Source organism: Lactuca serriola, chromosome 8 (assembly GCF_051521515.1).
Source record: "Lactuca serriola cultivar US96UC23 chromosome 8, Lser_US96UC23_V15, whole genome shotgun sequence".
NCBI lineage: Eukaryota > Viridiplantae > Streptophyta > Magnoliopsida > Asterales > Asteraceae > Lactuca > Lactuca serriola.
The window spans coordinates 100,330,928-100,341,716 of record NC_136415.1 but is presented as its reverse complement, the minus strand read 5'-3'; the positions used below and the strand labels follow the sequence as shown (position 1 = coordinate 100,341,716).

General features: G+C 35.8%; 1 pseudogene; it reads left to right on the top strand.

The window, feature by feature from the left end:
* The first annotated feature begins 749 nt into the window (after positions 1-749).
* Positions 750-1,674, top strand: LOC145067220 (protein phosphatase inhibitor 2-like; annotated as a pseudogene).
* Positions 1,675-10,789: the final 9,115 nt, after the last annotated feature.

Sequence of the window (10,789 nt, the reverse complement as noted above, 5' to 3'; positions counted from 1 at the left end):
CTTTATCCACTCAAGTAAGCTACAGTTTTATTGCAAAAACTGCTATGTGTTTTGTACGTAAAATCTTTTGATCATTTGTTTTTGGTGGAGTTTAAAATTAAGAAATCATGTCTTGAGTTGCTGGAATTCTCTTTACCCATAGTGCTTTGGCTTAATATTGATATTTGATTGTGCTATTTGACCATATACCATCACAGGTTTTCATAGGTTCACTAATGTGTGATCAGATAATGAAAGAGTTTTAGAGGCTATAGTTGTTTAAATAGTTCATACAATGGGCTGATGTGTGCTGTTATAGAAAGAAATAGACATCAATATTGAGTAATTGATTAGCTTATGATGAGGATGTTAAAACATGAAATAAAACCTGATAAATCTAGTGCATCATCTGTCCACATAAATAAATAAGTTCTTGTGTCTTCTTAGCTTAAATATAAATAAGTATCAATCTCTTTTCATGACATATATAATTTCTTTTTACAGGTATAACAAAATGTCTGGAAGGAATCGAATGCCAGGGGGCCCACGTGAGGGCCCAATACACCAGGCCCATGGGCCCCTCCCCTAATTACCTGTTGTGAAAGGGAATTAACTGTTGTGAAAGATGAGATTCATATATTAGGTTAAATCATCCCCTCATTACATGCTGAAAAAGATGCAAGAGCCTTTGTGTTGGTTGTTATCTTTTTCTGTAAAATTAAGACAACTTTTTTTCAATCTTACACTTCAGAAGCTTAAGTACAATAGACATGAGGTAAAATTGACATAAGCATATATATATATATATATATATATATATATATATATATATATATATATATATATATATATATATATATATATATATTCCTTTGTGTTGGTTGTTATCTTTTCTTGTAATGAAGTTGTTTGTTTTTTGTTTGGAAAATATTGGTTTTAGAAATATAATTATTTTTCCTGTTCTATGACGTATAAGTACACCCATACTAAAATAATATTAATATTTTTTTTATTGTTGTTTAAAAAGCCGTAGGAGAGGTTTTGGATGGGATGAAGCCAACCTTGGTGAAATTGAAGCAAATAAACATGTAAGACAGAAAATCACAGAACCCAAAACTCCATATCATCCTATGATGCATGATACTGATGGTATTATACATATCCCACATTCCATTAAATTTAAATTAATTATTAATTTGTTATGTAAATTAATTCAAGTGTTGTTGACTTGTAGGATCTTTATCTCCTATTGGGGGGCTCTAATAGTTTCCTTGAAGGAGATGATAATAGCAACATCAGACTGAATGCTGATGCAATTCGTTCAGCACTGAATGAGATGGCATCTTCTAGTAGCAATAGTAACTCCCATTCTGGATGGACATCTTCAGATGATGAAGATGAAGCAGATGTCATGGATCATGATCTAGGTTCTTTCTACTTCCTTCATCTTCACCCTTTTGCTTTTCTTTTATTCAAAAAAAAAAATTAAAATTAAACTGATGATATGATGAGGGTTCAGATGATGAAGGTGGGAAGAGTGCAAGAAGCTTTAGGGAGAAAAGAAAGGCGCACTATGATGAATATCGCAAAGTGAAAGAGTTACAGAAGAAGGAATCAATGAAAAAGGATGATGAAAAGCAATCCATTGTTGATGGTGTGGGAGACATAAATATCAGTATGCATTACAAAAGATAAGGACACGCAAACATGTTCTTTATTTCTCATCTTATTGGATTTATTTATAAAATCATTATTAAGTTATCTGATGAGCTTATTCTGTACATCATAATGCAATTCACATATGAAATTCGAGAGGGTAGGAGAAAACGGGTTCTCTCGGCTGCAGGGAGTTTGGATGCTGCGGGAGATTGTGATCTTGATTGTGATGAAGATACTAACAGCTCTGTGTTTCCCTTACGTGTTGTCACGAGGGGTATTTAAAGTATTTTGTTACCTGTTGGTGGTGAACTTGGGTGTTTACAGGTTTGCATGGTTGGGGTGTATGACTTTTAGTATGGTAATCGGTAAAAGGTAAAAGGTAAAAGTGAGTCGGCATTATATCATATCATATTATCATATATTGATACGTTATCATATATGAGTGGCTATTTGATCAATGTCAGTTGACACAGATATATAAAAGTGGGCTCACTCTATTATGATCTTTTTTACTCACTTGTCACATTACGTTTGGCCCAAAGTGAGTAGGCTTCAACAAATATTAATTCTTGTTTTTGTTTTATATTTGGGACAATGTTATTAAATATTATTTGTATTTTTGTATTCCCATGTTATTAGGTCCAAACCATGGATATTTGAATTTGTTGATTTTGGAGGTGAAATGAGACGAGATATATTTGCGTGTTTTCCAATCGGGTGATACTGAATTGGGTTTGTCATCAAAGTAAGGTTTGATTTAATCTCTTCAATCCTTAACACATTGATATGTCATATGTTAAAGTTGACTCAATCAGTTCGTGTTTTTGTTGTAAATTGTAAATTGTAATTCAGGGGATTCTTGGTCCATGTGCATCACTTGAAAAGGTTCATATAGTATTTTAAATAATGTTGACTCTTTGTTGACTTATTGTTGTTTTTTGTGCAGAAAGGTGCTTTATGTTCTGATACTAGTATTGGTCAAGGGGGTACTATTACATGGAAGGTGCTTCAATACACACTTGCTTACTCCATTGTACACAAACTAAGGAAATAGGAAAACACACAATGGAAATTGGAAAGCGAATGAAAATGACAAGTGATTTTGTATTATGTTTACAGGGTTGATGAAAGCGAATAGCTCTCAAGTTAGAAGTGGAAAAGAAAGCTCAAGCTGAAAGAGATAAGATGCTGAAAATGCAAGTGTTTTATTCTTCATTTCAATTGTTAATATGAAACATAGAGTAGATTAGATGAATGCAAATTTATATATTGTAAGAAATAGAATTGTATGACATTAAAGTATATTCAATGAATTGTATTTTTTTGTATATGGTATTTTATTTCTATTATGACACATTAAATGCAAATTTAATTTAAAAAGTAATAAATATATAAATATATATATTTTTAAATATTTAAATTTACGATACGCAAAAATGTGTGTCATCTTCATTTATGACATGGCCTTTCTTGGCAGGGGCTTTCTTGATACGCATTACGTGTCATTAACACGCGCGTCGTAAGGTTACGACACGCGAATGTGTGTCGTCTTTCTTTATGACAGGGCCTTCCTTGATATGCATTGCGTGTCGTAAACGCACGTCGTAATTGCGCGTCGTAAATGAGCGTCGTAAATGCGCGTCGTCTCTCTTTATGACAGGGCCTTCCTTGACGTGCATTTGTGCGTCGTCTGAGCCTTTTACGACGCATAATGAGCGTCGTAAAAGGCTGTTTTTCTAGTAGTGCATAATCATGAAACCCCGCGATGGCTAACACAACCCTAATAGAATTGATCTTGGCCACTGGTAAAAAGGTCTCATCATAGTCAACCCCCGGGGTTTGAGTAAAGCCCTTCGCAACCACCCGTTCCTGTAACGTCTGCACCTTTCCATCCATGTCGGCCTTCTTCTTGAAGATCCATTTGCACCTGAATATCTTTTGATCTAGTGCATTGTCAACCAAGTTCCAAACTTGATTGTCATACATGGACTGGATCTCGCTGTCCATTGCCTCTTTCCATTTAGCAGACTCAGGGCCCGCCATAGCTTCCTTATAGTTATTAGGTTCATCCAAATATATATCAGTGTACTATCACTGATAAACGTATCACCTTCTGCAGTTATATGGAAACCATATAATACAGGTGGAACGCTAAGTCTACTGTAACGTCTAAGAGGTAACGAATCATCAACTGGTTCAACAAGAATCTTTTCCTAAGGTTGAACGCTAGTGTTACAGGTTCCTTCACCGTTTAATTCTTGAATCTTGTCAAGATCAATTCTCCTCCCACTGTCCACTTGGCATATGAGTTCCCTCTCACGGAAAACTCCTCTCCAAGCTACGAAGACCACATTATCACTAAGTCTCTAGAATGGATATCCAAAGGATTTATATGGGTAGTCGATGAAAATACACCGCTCACTTCGAGGTTCAAGCTTATCATGAGTCTCTCGTCTTACGAAAGCTTCACAACCCTAAACCTTGATGTGTGCCAACGAGGGAACCTTCTTTGTCCACATCTCATGAGGTGTTTTGGTAACCTTCTTAGTTGGGACTAGATTAAGGATATGAGCGGCAGTTTCTAATGTATACCCCCATAATGAGATTGGTAGCGAAGCTAGACTCATCATGGAACAAACCATGTCCAAAAAGGTTCAATTACGCCTCTCAGCCACACCATTAAGTTGTGGTGCCCTAGGAGGTGTTAATTGTGAAACAATTCCACATCCCTTAAGATAGTCGTGGAACTCGATACTAAGATACTTACCACCTGTAGCAGATCTGAGCATCTTTATCTTCCTGTCCAATTGAATCTCTACTTCTTGCTTAAACTCTTTGAACTTTTCAAAGGTTTCCGACTTATGCTTGATTAAGTAGATTTATCTACTTCTGCTATAATCATTAGTAAAAGTCACATAGAAGCGATAGGCATCCCTTGTGGTGGATCTGAAGGGCCCACACACATTTGTGTGTATGAGATCCAAAAATCCCTCACCTCTTTCAAAAGTACCAGTGAAAGGTGATTTAGTTATCTTTCCAAGAAAAAAATACTCGCACATGTCATATGACCTTAGATCAAATGACTCCAACACTCCATCCTTTTAGAGTTGGGCAATGCGCTTCTTGTTGACATGTCGAAGATGAAAATGCCACAAGCATGCCTTGTCTAATCCATTAGACGAATCAATATGCAACACATTATTTCCTAAGTTATCTACAACAATCATAGTTTCATATACACCATTACAAGGAAATGCTTCAAAATAAAAAAAATACCATTATAATAAGCATTTATAGAACCACTTTCATTATTAAATGAATATAAAGTCGTTTCTGTACAAACCAAGAAAATAAATAATATTCCTCATCATTTCTGACGAGTAGCAACAATTATTCAAATCTAAACCTAACCCACTACTAACCACTAAAGAGTAAACTTCGATCTTGGTAACAGACGACGATTTACTATTGTCCATTATCAGGTTCATCTTCCTATGCTCCACATCCCTACTTCTTCTTAGTCCCTGCAAGTCAGAACAAATGTGAAAACCACATCTTGTATCAAGGACCCAAGAACTAGCATGTGATGAGTTTTTAGACAGAATAGTATAAATACCTGCAAAGGTGGGATTTATCTTCCTATCCTTGATGTCCTGCAAGTACTTCGGGGAGCTTCGTTTCCAATGCCCCTTTTCATGGCAGCAAAAGCACATTGTTTCTTTTGGATCATAGGAGGGAGGGGCAAAACTGGTTTTACCTTTGGATCCACTAGAAGAATATCCATCATGAGACTTTCCATTCCATTTATTTGTGGGAGCTTTCCGCTTTTTTCCCTTTCCATGTCCAATGCCCCTTTTCATGGCAGCAGAAGCATGTTGCTTCTTTTAGATCAGAGGAGGGAGGGGCAGAACTGGTCTTACCTTTGGATCCACTAGAATAAGATCCATCATGAGACTTTCCCTTCCAGTTCTTTGAGGGATCTTTCCTCTTTTTCCCCTTTCCATCTCTAATAGCCAGAATTGGGGTAGCAGTAGGAGTGGATTCAACACCTTTACCTTTCAATCCACTTTCAGCAGTTCTTAACAAACCTTGAAGTTTGATTAAGGTGACATCCACTTTGCTCAGATGATAAGCATCTTGAATTGATCATAGCAATGAGGAAAAGAGTGTAAGACTATGCCAATAGCCGACTCTTCATCAAAGTTCACATTAAGCTTGAGCAACTGATCCACATATCTCTGCATCCTTTGCAGGTGGGTCATGATGGACTCTCCATCCTTCATCTTGGTTGTTATGAATGAGGTGACTATCTCTTACCTCTCTTGATGTGCTCTTTGATGGTACTTTTCCATCAATTCCTGACACGTCTCGTAAGGCCAAAAGTCCTCATAGAGCCACTGCAAATTAGGAGTCATAATGGCCACTATAATGCATGATACTTTGGTCGCTTCCTTTCATTTGGTCCTATACTTAGCCATTTCTTCAGGAGTAGCAGTGGCTTTATCTATGTCAACTAGTTCCTTGTCAAGAATATGTTCCTTACCCTCGTAACATAAGGCCATTATGATGTTTCTGATCCAGTGATTGAAATTGGATCCATCAAATGTGACCCTCACACAAATGTTCAAGACTGAAAGAGTTTGAGGAGTTGTTGTTGGAGTTTGAGCCAGAAGCGTTGTTTGGGCCAGACATCTGAAAAAGAAGAAAGACAAGGTGTTGATTAGATAGGAAATCCTTAATATAACACCCAAATGAAATATTAAGGCTACGACCCAACACAATAATTCACAATTCAGAAAAAGGATGCCATAATCCAATTGTAAATTATTTGAAGGTAGGTAAATGATGATTTACCAATTCCACCACAAAAAAGAAAATTTAAATAAATTAGGTTTTATTAAATGAAATTCCTAGACCTTTTAAGATTCATTGAACTATTCAATGACATGCTTAATCTCGACTATGCCCTTTAAGTTTGTGACTGGGATACCGAGGTTCACAAACAAGTTGTGAATAACCATGCAAATTAGCTTGGTATTCTGAATGTCATTTACCACCTAATCAATGTGTCGGTTAACTACACACGCTCCATTGATCAATGATAATTTATGAGCTACCCATTGCCACCCTTTGTTAGTCCAAGTTAGTGTGCCGGTTAAGCACACACGCTCCACTAACGACTTGGCAAAGTGCAATGTGCAATTTCATGGATTAGAATCAAATTCACATTTTCTTAAAGTAACTAAGATTGGGGATTTATAAAAACATTTAGTTACTTTATATTTATCATTATACTTATTAATGAGAGAATTAATGTCCTATCCTACCCGTTCGGCAAACGACTTTCCACCAATCTAGGAAGCGGTTGGCGAGAGTGGTCACCCATTCAACCGCCATTTTATAGGTAGTTTATTTATACCCCCTTATAGATCGGCTTCGTGAATGAGTTCTACTAACGGTAAGATTGACTCATCTTATACATATATATAAATTAAACTTTTAATATTATACTAGTATACGGGTGTATTTTTAACTTTTAAAATACTAGGGTTTTAGAATTTAATATTTCACAATTAAACTTTTAATTAAGTTTTAAATTCCAAACTAAAAGGTGTAATTTGAAACTTTTCAAAAATTCTATATCAAATTTTAAATAATTATAACTATGTCGTTATCTTAAAATTTGACCAAATCCATCTTATTTGATAAGGAAATCAGATTACCATTAAGAAAATTCAATTTAAGGTGATAAAAATGAATTATGGTTATTATCCTAATCCAAACAAGATCTGAAAATCAAAAAATCAGCTAACAGACGAGTCAACTCGTCGAGTCAAGGTATGGACTTGTCGAGTTCATCATAGAACTCATCGACTTTATCATACAAAATGTGAATTCTTTTTTGCTATCGATTTGGACAGATCACTATTGCATCTAATATAATTGAAAAACATCCTAGGCTCTGATACGACTTAAGGGTTTTGAGCATATATACAATCCTATGTGATCATGCAACCCTAATTGCTTTGGATCTAAGTTTTTCACTAGTTATACATGCAAATAGAAATTCTAAAGCAATAACCCTAATACTAGCCTACAATTTTGCAATCCATATGAAAACTTGGGTAAGAAGATTACCTTGCTTGCTATCTAGTAATAACAAGAATTCCTTGGATGATCTTGACTCTTGAAAGCTCAGTGCCTCAAGTGTTGCACCTCTAATGGAGTCACAAAAACCAATAGCAAAGGATGAATAAGAGAGGAGGTAAAACACTATGAAAATCGGCTAGGGTTCTCTAAGAAAGCATAGGGCCAAAATTTATATGCTAGGGGGTCTTTATATAGCTGAGGCTACTAAGGTTTTCAGGTGGAAACCCTAATTTCCTTCCTTAGGCCTTAAGCAGTCCATGGACCTCCATAATAGAAGCATTGGATGAAATTCTATAGGGCCTCCTATAGATTTTGTCCACTCCCTTCTAAAGGAGTCCATCAGCCCAACTCTAAAACTATCATTAATTTGCAAAACCAATCCTCGTTCTTTTAACCAGCTCCTTTAATCCTAAAATTAATTCCAAATTAACTTCTAATTAAATACTAATTGAATAATATTATTTCTAATTAATATATTATTCTTATAATATTAATAAAAAATTATTCATTAACCTCTTTCTCCAAAAGTCATCTTGTCAAGTCGTTATGGTGAAGGCAACCTAAAAGGACCATGCTACTATCAAATCAAGTATATACCAATTTATAGTTATGGGCTTAGACACCTAATCCAACACTAACCAGATTCTAGGAACTTGCATTGGCCACATCCTTAGCTAATTTGATCTTGGCTTACGAAACAGACACGGTAGTGCTAGTCTTTACCTCAACGATAACCTTCTCCATCTTCGCAATGTACTTCTCCTCCTTATCGGTCTTCTCTTTGCTCAAGAGCTCCACCTGTTTCAAGAGATCCTTATTGGTTTCTCTCCACATCTTATCTTTCTCTTTGAGGGATTACTCAACCCTCTCAGCCCGAATCCTCAAGTCAGTAGAGATGTGGTCAGAGACCTGAAACAAAAAAAGACATCTGAAATGGTGAAACATAGAATATGAAAAGCAAAATTATATTGACACTTACAACCTGTGAGAAGGAAACCAACTTCTGGAGTGCATCCTCCGCTCCGAGATTCTCTAAGCCTAAGTCCACAATCCCAGTGGTTTTCTTATTTTAGATCCCGGAGTCTTCACCGTTAAATCTATGGAAGTTCTCTTAATAGGGAGAGAGGATGAAACCTTCTCCTTCTTTACAACCAGTTGACCATTAGACATGGCTGTGTCGAGATCGGCAAGAGTGAAGTGGGCACCGGAACGTGTAACTTTGGATCCTGAGTGTAACAAGAGAAAACCCTATGAATTCATGATCCTTTATAAAAGATAAATACGAATTAGGATCCTTACCCTTCGACATAGAGATATTGGCTGAGGAACTTTCTTGATGACTGAGCTTGAATGATCTTTCTAACTCGGACAGGGCGATAAAACTCTGATTCTATCCTTGGTATCTTTAGTATGAGGGACGAGTTCTTCAAATTTAAAAGTTGCAAAAAGTCAAGCGAAATAAGAAGTGTAAATATTAAGATCCTTAGTGTAAAGATATCAACAAATAAGATCCTACCTTTTTTAACCCAAGACTATGGTAAATGATTTCCGTTAGGAATGGAATCAAGTTTCACAAAAAAAAGTATTTTCCTTTCCAATCACCATCATTATGCTTGGATTTCAAGATGAGATGTGATCTATCAGTTTTGAATCTCAACAGAAAACAAGAATTCCCAAAGGTCGAAAGGTCATAGACATAAGCTGACTCGTTTAAACCAACGTTAAGATCCATGGAGCTGTTTAGATGACCGATCCAATAAAGGATCCTCCAAACCGTTGGCATGGCTTGAATATACAAATCATAGTGATTTTGATGAATTCATAGATGATTCCGGGAAAAGGATAAGAAAGACCTAAGGTAAAAGGATATTTGGGAAAACAAATCCAGGAGGACGAAACAAAGTCATGTTGGATCCATGAATCGAATGCTCTAAAAATGGTACATGCAGGGAAAGTTCTGATCGATTTTAGAGTTTTCATCTCATCATCATCATCAAAGGTACAAGTCTCTTCGTAATATAAAGCTTTTTGGTCTATGAAATCGTCATAAGGAATAGCGATAACACTCGGACAAGAGCGAGTTTTTTTTACCATATTTAAAAACGGTGAAGGTTAATGAGAAAAAAAAAAGACAAAGGCAGTACCTTCCATTGTATTAAATGAACGCCCGGAAGAAGAGCTTAAAAAGTAAGACAAAATCGAAAGGATGAACATCGTATTTATACAAGAATTACGGAAAGGTAGAAGGGTGATTTGACCTATTCCAACGACTAGAAATCTATCCGTTGAGAGTTAAATCACCCAATTCGTTAAAACTTTTCATTTCACTTTTTATTTTGAAGTTATACTTTTAAATATTTGGACATTAACTTTAATATTTTGCAGAAATAATTTGGCGGGGGGGGGGGGGGGGGGGGGGGAATTGTTAGGGGCAGGATCTCAGAATCATATTCAGGATCCTTAATATATTTGAATCCTCAGGATCCTTAAACATATCATAGGATCCTGATTATTATCATTAAGATTTCTAAACACTTTTAAGGACTATATTTTTCTTTCTTTTTCTCACTTGTGCATAATTAGTCAACATAAAACCCATTCTCAACAGAGAACCACTTCAACTAAGCTTAAGCCCCAGGAATACCGAGTCAAACAACGTGCAAATATTTGTTCAAAGAGGATCCTGGAAATATCGGACTTCTTGTTATTTAGCTTAGATGATAATAGCATTTGTAAATCGCACACTACACACATGAAATCTCTACTAATTCATGTTTACTCGTATTATCTTCATTATCACTATAAGCCTACTTTGAAATTAATAAACACAATAAGGCAGGTCAGCATTATCACCTCTTAAGGTTTTATGTTGGAGATCCTAAAAAAGATCAAGGGATTTCCTTGTAAACTTGCTTGTGTCATTTACACTTCATTAGTATATTCATTTTGATCACAACACCACAACCTCTCATATAATTTGGTTGATTCGTACGTAATTATT